This window comes from Oryzias latipes, chromosome 2 (genome assembly GCF_053564925.1).
Source record: "Oryzias latipes strain Hd-rR chromosome 2, Olatipes_Hd-rR_3.1".
NCBI lineage: Eukaryota > Metazoa > Chordata > Actinopteri > Beloniformes > Adrianichthyidae > Oryzias > Oryzias latipes.
In genome coordinates this window covers 24,246,891-24,258,617 of record NC_136238.1, presented here as the reverse complement: position 1 = coordinate 24,258,617, position 11,727 = coordinate 24,246,891, and the positions used below count along the sequence as shown (strand labels likewise).

Below are 11,727 nucleotides of genomic sequence, written 5' to 3'. Positions count from 1 at the left end.
ATTAAAATACATAATATGTGTTTTCTTATATATATATATATATATATATATATATATATATATATATATATATATATATATATATATATATATATATATATATATATATATATATATATATATATATATATATATATATATATATATATATATATATATATATATATATATATATATATATATACTTATTGTAATTTGTTTTCCCACTCATGGGCAAGTAACCAAATATGGTAACTTCATTGGCATTAATTTTCTACATGAAAATAAAAAAAAATTGAAAAATGTCACCAATGATATGAAGTCTTGTTATGTTCTCCAATAACACTCTAAGGTTGAATTTTTGAATTTTAGAGTATTTCATTGAGTGCCCTATAAAGGGTTAAAGAATAAACTACATGACACTTGATGTTCTGGATTAAAAAACACAAGCTTTGAGCTCATCCACAATGCTATACAACCCTCCCAACACAGCTTAACATAAATGCTGCATACTAACAGAAAGTTTATCATCGACACAATATGTATCCAAAGCATGGTGGCTGTTCCTGGAAGAGATTCAAATCAAGTCAAGTCACATTTATTTATATAGCGCCTTTTACAATGCAAATTGTGTCAAAGAAGCTTTACAGTCACAATTTGTGAAAATTGTAATAAGTAAGTTCAATATTGATAAATTATTGATTTTTAACAATCAAAACAACTAGGGGCTAGGGCTGGGACAACAAAAAATGAAATATGACAACGCAAAATATGATTATTAGACCAAAATGGCAGCGACAGAGAAGTAAAAACACGTCACGCACTAGTTCTTTAAGCGATCATAAAGGTCATTAAGTAGTTACCTTAAATCTACCACAAACATTCATTTAAAAAAAACAGTTCATTTTTTATATATATATATATATATATAAACACACACATACACAAAAAAACTGTTGGTATGTCTCTGTGGGAAGTAATGTAAAAAAAATTAAAAAATAAAACTATATGCATATTACATACCTCCCCAAGGATGACGAGAATGTCATTTTTCTCCCTGAACAGAATCGGCAGCAGCAGGATTGCAGCTCTGAAATCAATACCTGAAAATTAAGTTAAAAAAAAAAAAAAAAAAAGTGTAAAGTGTATTACGTGAATGTACAGTGTATTTTGGTTAGTTAGACCTTATCTTATAGACAAATGGAAAAGAAATTAAGCTTAAATGGCTCCACAACACTATGGGTGACCATGGCTGATCAGTCAGTCACTTACCAGGGACATCTTCAGTGAGGGCAGCCTCTCTTTCCTCCAAAGCCAGATCTGCAAGGGGAGATTTCCTTTGAGTCAAGCTCAAGGACCTTAAAGCCATCTCCGAATCTTCGGCAGATATTCATTTCATCACGAAGCCGGCCCATGTCCTGAAATAGCTGCAACATGGAAACATGTCACAACATTATCATAGGATTTTAAAATTAAAAAAAGACAGCCTTTAGTAATATAACTACACAAATGTAAGGAAATAAATGTAGACACACACCGCATGGACTGTTAAGGCATGGATATTTGTTAATGGCTTCTTTGACAGTCATCCCATTGGCAATCTCTCGCCTTCTCCAAGCAAATGTCCTCATCATCCGTTCCTCCACCATTCGGGCATCTGGCTGTGTCTTCCAGTACTGGTCCTGCAGGACTTTCACATGGCTCGCTACTGAGGTATCATCCTCCCAATAATATCCACCTTCTACGACACAGAGGGATGACAAACATTTGCTCATTTGACAGTTGCTTTTACCTTTTTTAATGTTTATGAAAAATGAGCCCCTATTACATTTTATTTAGCGCTTTATCATAGCTACTTAAAGCACTTTACAGGGGGGACCATTCTATTCCATTCCGGGTTAAGGGGCTAACCATTGGGTCAAACTGCTTGTGTGTAAAACATGCACACATAGATACACAGCAAACCAAAGAAGATGCTCTAACCTTTGATGCCTTGGCTCGTTTACTTGTGCTTTCTTCCAGTTGTAAAGGCTTTCTGCGATGACCAAATTTCTGTTTCATTTTTCTCACTTCTTCATCATCTACCAGTGGCACCCGCTCATATTTGAACTTACGTTTGAGAGACATGTGCCAGGTATGCTATTTAAAAGAATATAAAACAGAACAATTAAATAAGCATACAAACCACTTGCACAAAACTGAAAGCACAAGCATGAAAATACATGGTGAAAAACAATGTGTGCAACAAAATGCAGAAAACATAGTTAATATCTTGACTGGATTAGTACTCTAGTATAATAAATAAAGGTTGGCAATTAATATTCTGTCAACTCACATAACCATTGCCTTCTTTGTCATTTAAGAAAGGGTATTTCAAAATCAGGGCCTTACACACTTTCACATAGTCATCATTGGTCGAAAACCTGTAACAGCGATGCAATAATAAGGTGAGGAATGTAACATCAGACATAGTATTAATAACTCAAATGGCGTGATCCAGTTGGGTTGCAAAACTTACATTTTGATCAGGGCCATGGTTTCATACAATGTGAGAGAAAAGAGAGCAAAAAAAACGTGTTTGCCGCTCATTTGTCTTTTGTTCTGAAATATTTTATTAATATTTCACGTTAACTTTTCGGCGGCAGAGTTTTGGATGAGAAGCGTTTTGCCGCAGAAAAGTTAACGCTAGCTCGATGGTGAACTGTAGCCAAGATAGTACCGCTAATTTATCATATTTATTTATACTATAATTATTTAATAATGTTTTAACTAACGTTAACGTTAGTAATGGCAATCGTCAAAGTGAGTCTAGCTAGCTAATGTTGTTGACAGAGTATGAACTTGGCTAGCGCTAACAGTAAAGTTAACTTCCAACTTTGAATTAACACCACAAACACTGATAAAAATTTCAAATACTTTACCTTTGAATTTACTTCTCTCATCTTCAGTGACCTCTATCCCAAAATGAAATAACTCCGTGATTAAATCCTCTGTGGATAAATGTCGAAGCGCCATCCTCCCACCTTTGATCGACACTGACAGAGACTGACCGTTGGATCATTGTCGTTTCACTCATGTATCCTTCCGCGCTGCAATATTTCTGCTTTCGCCGAGTCAAGGTTAGCCTGTAGCTAGATCCTTTCAATAGAACACAACAAATGTTAACAATTATTTGTATGTTTTATTCTAATATAAATAGGGTAAAGGGTTTGAAAATCAAATTCTTCAATACTGTTTGTGAATGTAAATGATTATATAATCCTCATTAACATGATTAAAAATGATTCAAAGGAACACTTCACAAAATCAAAACATTCTGATTTAATTTGCCCATATCTCAAAACTTAGTTAAATTTAGTTTGATAATTATTGAGTTTGATAGTATAGGTTAACTTGTGTTTCTATATTGAGAGATGACATTTTCAGCATCCACTAATTCCTGCCATTTTATATTTAAACATTAAGGTACAAATATGTAAGGGACAAATATGTACCTTACACCTCGAAAAGCTCACAATGTACAATGGAAGGTGCATGATTGTACCTTAAGGGTGCACAATTGTACCTTAAAGATACATTTTTGTACCTTTAAGGGTACATATGCAAAGTTTGTACCTTAGGGAACAAAAATGGACCTGTATTGTACCTCTTTTTCTAACAGAGAGGAGAACCTTAGAATTTGCATGCAACGAAATAAAAGGCACGCAAAAGTCTTTGAAAGATGTTGACCAACGTTTGAAGAATGAAGAAAAAACCGTGGCAGCTTTTCAGGCCCAGGTTCTGGAACTGGAGTCATATTTAAGGAGGTGGAACTTGAAACTCTTTGGTGTCACTGAAAGCCTTGATGAAGATGTGAAAGCCAAGGTCACTGAGATATGTCAGAGCGTAGTTGTAGAACACTTGCAGCAGGTTTTTTCTGCCATTGATGTTACACATCACCTTGGGAAACCCAATCCAAGCCAACTACCCCTGGCTGCAGCCTGCAGAACTGCACAACATAGTGGAATGCTGAAACGCTGAGGAATGTGTACACGCTGTGGAATGTTAACCCCGCCCACATTTAGCCTGTCTTCTTCATTGGTTTTACAAGTTTTCATGTGCAATATTGCCACCTACCGGTTTTTAAGGAGTTTTTCCTTACCGTGAATGGGGGGGGGGGTCTAAGGGCAGGAATAACAGTTTAGTTTAGTCTGTTTTGTTAAAGTTTAGTATTTTCCTAATGCATTCTTTGTATTCATGATCCCCTTTTTATTGTTTTTCATTGCGCTAAATAAAAATTTTTTAATTGAATTAGAGAATTTATACAGTGATTCCTGTCTTCTTATGCCTTTTACAAGTTTCCATGTGCATGTATTAGGGAGTTAATAAATTCTGTCTGGCCTCACAGACTCAAAAAAATAACTCATTGGATGAACTCAATTTAATTGTGGGCAGGATTTCCATCCAATAAATATGAGTAACCCCACCTCAAAGAAAATTCTTCCATGTAACGAAATATAATCGAGTTAGTCGAACTCAATTTTATCAAGAAAGGCAAAGGAAAAAAAATCATGCAACAGAAGTATAAAGCCATGTTTGAACTCAGAACCTCTGTATTATAAAGCCGCTAACTAAGCCACTGAGCTAACACTCCTATGATGTAACAGGGCCGCCGGTATAAATAAATAGATTCCTTATTTCTATAAATGACGCTCTTCATGTATCGTCTTATTGGGAGAAGCCGAGTTGAAACGATTTCATGCCACAGTTTCGTTTTTTACGTGGAAAAAACGAACTAAAGTTTTCACTTTTGAAAAGTCGAAGGATTTGAAGGACTAATAGTCATACCAGGCATTACATTAGATGAAGGAGTTGAACATTTTAAAAGTTCAATGGTTAAAATAGGTGAAAAATTGTAGCCGTGAGACGGCAAAAAGCATAAAGAGAAACAGGAAAACAGCATTCAACAGCATGCCCCTTACTTGAACTCAATTATTTTGGATTACTGGAGTTATCGGGGAAACTATTAATACATTTTGTGTTAGGTCAATTAAATGTAGATACAATCTTTTAAAATAAATATTTTTAAATAAAACAAACAGAATTTTATTGTGTTACATGAAAGAGGGACTTGAATCATTTTTTTGAGTGATACATAAAAAAAAATTGCCCCATTAAAATTTTCCTCCCCTCTGTTCTCTTTCTTCCTCATACAATTCACAATGACTAAATGTGCTCCACTGATTCTTCGCCTTTCCTGCAATCACAACTGCTGTGACAAAGGTGAATCAAATACACGGGCTCAGCGTGGGCGGGGTTAACATTCCACAGCATGTTCACATTCCTCAGCGTTCCAGCATTCCACTATGTTGACCCATTCTGCAGGCTGCAGCCAGGGCTTACTTATCCAAGCAGCACACGCCCTAGAGCGATCATCATCCGCAGATCTTACAGAGATGCAGTCTGGAGAGCCGCTAAAAACAGCTGCTTTCTTCGAGAGAAAAAGCTCCGCTTTGCAGAGGATCTTTCCACAGCTGTCAGAGAAGCCCGGCTGAAAGTGTGGCCCCTCATCCAAAAAGCCAGAGAGGAAGGAAAACGAGCTTACTTTGTGGGCAGCAGAGCCTTCATCAACGGTCAAGAAGTCAAGTAATCAGGTCACTGGTGGTTATGTGATACTCTGACATTGTTGCCAACTCACTAAAACAAAAACAGGATGGATCTGACTGAAATTCTAACTTTACGAGGCCCACTCGGAAACACAAAACCTGAATATTTTGATAAGTAGCCTAGTTCAGTTTTTCCTCTTTCGGGAATGTTTGAATACCTTCAGTATTCACAAAATATTGTTGAGCTTTTGTGTTTGACACATTTACTAATGTGCAGGTTAAGCTCAGAGAATACGTTTCTTTTTCTTAGTGTTTGAGAGTATTTTTTCTTCTAAATATTTCATTGTCGATTGTTTACCTCAACGCCAGGGGGTTAAGAAGTAATATCAAACGAAAAGCTATATTTTTATTTCTTAAGCAGCTGAATGCAGATCTTTTATTTTGTCAGGAATCTCGTTCTGTTTGTTCTGATGTAAATTTCTGGAAAACACAGTGGGGGAACGATTTATGGTTTTCTCATCACTCTGAAAAATCAGCAGGAGTTTTAACCCTAAAACATAAATATAACAGGAATGTTCTGCATACAGAATCTGATGCTAAAGGGCAATTTGTTGGGCAAGTTATTGATTACAATAATAATATCATCATTATTTTTCAATATATACGGCTACAACTCAAACACAGAAAATAAACAACTATTTCTTATAAGTGAGAGTACATTGAAAAAATGGCTTCAGAAATTTCCAAACTCTGAAATTATTTTGGGGGGAGATTTTAATATGATTTTAACACTAGAAGACCTGGATTTTTCTGGCTCTCCTTTAAGGCCCGTACACACCGGGACGAATATTCGCCAGGCGTTATTCGCCAGCGTTTTTCGCCACGTTTTTTGTGTTCACACCCAGGCGATTTTCGCTGACGATGAGTGGAGTGAACATGCAATTTCATTCCCTGACATTAGATGGCGCTTAATGTAAAACAGAAATACTCCTGTACACAAGGTGGCGCTGCGCAACTTTACGCTTCTTAAAGTCGCTTTTCACTCAGAAGAAGAGAGCAAGTATTTACACGCTTGTCAGAATCAAACAAAGAAAACATGAATATTTCAAGCACCAGTAGCTCCAACTGGTGCTTGCTTCGGGGATATTTTAGAATGTCCGTCATTATTGCTTCGCGGCTGTGTAGACGCTACTTGGCGTCTATCTTCTTCGCTGGTATGTGTGCTCAGCAAGGCAGTTTTGTGTTTGAGCGCCCCCAAGTTGTGTTTTACTGTAACTTCAGAAGCTCCAGACACGTGAACAAAAGCGCCATTCTCATTGGTCGAGTAGATTTCGACGCGACGCGTCGAAATCTACTCGACCAAAAAAACGACCAAAAAAACGAACCCGAGGCGTTTTTTTTTTTTGACGCTTTAACGCGTGGCGTTTTTTCGCGTCGGTGTGCACACTCTCGTTGGTGCCCTTTGTTTAGTCACGAGGCGTTAAACGTCGGCGAAAATCGCCGGCGAAATTCGTCCCGGTGTGAACAGGCCTTTAGCCACAGAGAAGCTAACTGGCTACTGAGTTGACAAAAATTAGCATCATTTGATTTTTAAATCGGGCCATTACTTGAGGAATGTGCAGGGAACTGTGAGGTGGGGGTGGTTGCTTGTTTGTGTGGAGGAGAGAGGGCTGATTGTGTTGAGATGTTCTGTGGCAAAGGATTGTTCATGGAGGCATGTAGGGTGCAAAGAATGATAAGTTTGCTGCAATTTCTACTGTGTGGGGATCATTTGTCACCAACTGCATCACATCCTACAACCCCGGTCGGCACATCACTGTTGACGAACAGCTTTTCCCATCAAAGACTCGCTGCTGTTTCCTGCAATATATTGCAACTAAACCCGACAAGTTTGGGATCAAATTTTGGGTGGCTTGCGACTTGAAATCCAAGTATATATGCAATGTCCTCCCATATCTTGGCAAGGACCCCAGTCGTCCCAGTGGGGAGCGACTGTCTGAAAACGTAGTGATGAGGCTGATGGACCCATTCCTGGACAAGGGCAGAAATGTTACCACAGACAATTTTTTTACATCTTTGTCACTTGCGCAACGACTGCTTAGCCGGAAAACCACCATCCTTGGCACACTCAACAAGATTCGCCGGGAAATTCCTCAATCTACTAGGCAGACAGACCGCGATGAATTCACCACTCAGGTATGTTGCAGGTCTTTTGTTGCTCTATGTTTATGTGTTTCTAATTTGTGTGTGAAAGTGCTATGAAAATAACAACTTGTCTTTATTAGGTATTTTCAACCACTGGTGCCACGCTGACGGTGTATGCGCCCAAAAAGCAGAAGACCGTCTACATTCTAAGCAGCATGCACAGCGAGGTTCAGACTGAGGAAACCACTAAAAGGAAGCCAAACACAGTCACCCTGTATAACACCACAAAATGCGGAGTGGATGTGATGGACCACATGGTGCGGGAGTACACAGTTCGCAAAGGAACACCGCGCTGGCCAGTCGCTGTGTTCTAACATGGTTGACATGGCAGCGCTAAATGCGCATGTGCTGTACCAAGCATGCATCGGGAGGCAGGAGAGACGGGTGGACTTCCTGGTGGAGCTTGCAAGAGAGTTGGCTCACTCTTATGTGGGTGCAAAGAAGGCACAAAAAGAACAATTGCTTCGGCAACAACCATCCACACCCAGCCCTGGAAAAAGACCCATGTGTCAGGTCAAGCATCACTGCAAGAACAATCATGCTAGTATGCGATGTGTTGACTGCTACAGATACACATGTGGCAAATGCAGAAAAGAGATGCCATGGCAGTGCCAGGATTGTGAGTGATTTCTCAAAATGTACTCATTGACTTTTGTAATTTGTAAATATGTGTAAGTGTCAGTTTTTGTACGATTTCCATAAATAAATCTTAGTGAAGGAAAAAACCCATGTGTGTTGATCTCTCCCCAAGATGACAAAGTGAAAAACAAGTTTCATTGAAGTTGGTCAGCATGGCCCCAGCTATGGTGCACCAGTAAGTGCCTTATTTACATCAGAAAAGCAGCCGTTCACAGCTGCTTTAGGATATTAGCTGAAAGTCTTTTAGTCGATCGACTAACTGGCAGGCTCTATAGGTAGAATAGTCAAACGGCTCAGCCTTAGGCCTTTTAGTGTTAAACCCTCAAATTGATCGGTGGCCACCCTCGAATCATAATCGCAAAAATATATTTTTCGAATCTTTTATGGAACAGTTTAAACTGGTGGATATCTGGAGAATCAAACATCCTAATATACCATCTTTTACATGGAGTAATAAATCTAGAACAGCCCTTTCTCGATTAGACTTTTGGTTAATTTCTAGTGATTTACAAGATACGGATATTTCAGTCAATGTTTTACCGTGTCCACTTAGTGACCATCAAGCTGTCCGTATAGATATTGTTATGTGTCCCTCACAAAATGTCAGTAAATCTCATCATTGGAAATTGAACAACTCGCTGCTCAAAATAACTGAAGTGCAAACAAAAATTAAAGATCTTCTTTCAACATTTTTCAATAAAGCCAAATTGGAGAACTCTTTCTCAGTTAATTGGGAGTTGTTTAAATATGAATCAGCCAAGCTTTTAAGAACATTTGGTGGCAACTTAGCTAAACTAAGAAAGCAACAAGAGCATGACTTAATCACAGGCATCTCAGTACTATCACAAAAACCTCCAGACAGCTTGTCAGATGAGCAGAAATTACAAATGATCAGACTACAGGACGACTTGGATCAAGTTTATAAAAGAAAAGCAGAAGGAGCTTTCATTAGATCCAGAAAAGCATCCAGGAGAAGCATCAAGGACAAATAAACACTATTAACGAGTTAAAAATTAATGACATAAATTGTAGTGATGCTAAAATAATCTCCAACTATTGTTCATCATTTTATAAGAATCTGTATTCATCACAATATTCTGAAATAGAGGCTGAAATCTTTATGAATTCTTTAAACAATACCAGAACAATTAAAGACTCTGAAAAAGAACTTTGTGATGATCCAGTAAGTCTTGGAGAAGTCTGTGACTGCATCAAGATGTTAAAAACAAACGAATCTCCAGGAACTGATGGATTAACTTTTGAATTTTATACTTTATTCTACCAACAGATAGCGCCCTTTTTACTGGAAGTTTACATCGAAAGTATTTCTAATGACACCCTACCATGGAGTATGACCCAAGGACTTATTACCCTTATCCCAAAACCTCACAAAGATTTACTCTATATTGATAATTGGAGACCCATCTGTCTTCTAATAATGATTATAAAATTTTAGCTTTAGTTTTTGCTAAAAGAATTAAATCTGTTCTTAACTCAGTAATAGATGAATCACAATCAGGTTTTTTACCCAACAGACATATCACAAACAACATTCGTTCAGTTTTGGACGTACTCTATTACTCTTATCTAATTGCAGATGACTCTTTTATGCTATTTCTGGACTTTTTCAAGGCCTTTGATACAGTAGAACATAACTTCCTGTATCGCTTCTTACAAAAATTTGGTTTTGGTGACTACTTCTGCAAAGTCATTAAAACTCTTTACAACAATGTCACCTGCTCTATTAAACTTAAACATAGTTCATCACCTAGGTTTGATATAAAACGTGGGATTAGACAGGGTTGTCCCATATCTATTACTTCTTGTAGCTCAGCTTTTCTGTGACCACATTAAATCCAGTCCATTACGAGGGATCTCCATCGCTGGTAGATCTATTGTCGTAAGTCAGCTCGCCGATGATACGACTCTCTTTCTTAAAGACAGCTCACAAATTCCACTAGCAATGAATATAATTAAGTCCTTTTACAAAGCATCCGGTCTTTCATTAAATCTGAAAAAATGTGAACTCCTCCCAATTAAACCTTGTGATTCGGATTCACTCTTTAATATTCCTGTAAAGACATCAGTCACGTATCTTGGTATAATAATATCAAAAACTGAAAATGATAGAGGTAATACTAACTTTTTTCCAATTATTGATAAAATGAAAAAGTGGTTTAACCTCTGGCTCTTACGTGACCTTTCCATTAAAGGTCGAATTCTCCTCTCCAAGGCTGAAGGCCTCTCCAGAGTCATTTATGCCGCTCAGTCTCTTTATGTCAGTAACATCGTTAGCAAAACTGTTGATAAACTGCTATGCGACTTTGTCTGGAAAAACCGAACTCATCATATAAGGAAATCTGTTCTAATGAATGATTACACTAGTGGGGGGCTGAACTTCCTGGATTTCAGTACCTTAAATATGACTTTTAAAATGAATTGGATAAGAAAGTTTTTGAAAAATCCGAACTCTCTGTGGAACTTCATTCCCAATTATATTTTCTCCCAGGTTGGTGGCCTCGACTTTTTACTGCTCTGCACCTACAAGCCCGATAAAGTGCCCATCAAACTATCTTCATTTCATAAACAGATGTTACTTGCTTGGTCCATGATTTATAAACATAACTTTTCTCCTCACAGGTTTTACATTTGGAACAATAGATATATTCTTTACCAAAACAAAACTATCTTTATCCAACAGTGGTTTGATAATAATGTCAGACTAGTTAGTCAATTATTCAATCAACAATGTCAACTTTACACTTACATCGAATTCCTTCAGTTCTACCAGATCCCTGTTTCTGTGAAGGACTTTTCGGTTGTTTTTGATGCCGTTTCCCTCAACCTCACCTATCTTTATGAAGGAACTCCTACTCCATCTGCTCCCCAACCACAGCTTCACGTGACGGACACTGCTGTCGGAAAACTCTGCTTCTCTGCTTTGAGAAATCAAAACAAAGCCATCCGAAGACTGTTCCAGCAGGATCTAAAAACTGAATCCCCGGCCATAACTTTCTGGACTTCACTTCATGGTCAAATGTGTTGGGAAAATGTTTGGCTTCTGCCAAACAAATATCTTCTAAACAACAAAGTGAAAGAGGTTTCGTTCAAGATCATTCATAGGTTTTATCCAACAAATCAGTATATGCAAAGGCTAAAAAGGGATATTGATAAAAACTGTTCTTTCTGTTCTCAGTCTGAGGAAACGTTGGTGCATATTTCTATAACCTGCAAGTACACTGAAAAAATATGGGACAAATTGACAAATTTGATAAAAACTCAAATTTATCCACATTTTACTTTAACATGGAAAAACATC

The 11,727-nt window shown here is 37.6% G+C and overlaps 1 long non-coding RNA gene across 1 annotated transcript; it reads right to left on the bottom strand.

Moving 5' to 3' along the window:
• Positions 1–217: 217 nt before the first annotated feature.
• LOC144988349 (uncharacterized) lies at positions 218–3,098 on the bottom strand. The gene is made up of 4 exons (XR_013652220.1): positions 2,901–3,098; positions 1,963–2,118; positions 1,517–1,720; positions 218–1,406 (listed from the first exon to the last, which is right to left on the bottom strand). It is a non-coding gene; the product is annotated as an uncharacterized LOC144988349 (long non-coding RNA).
• Positions 3,099–11,727: the final 8,629 nt, after the last annotated feature.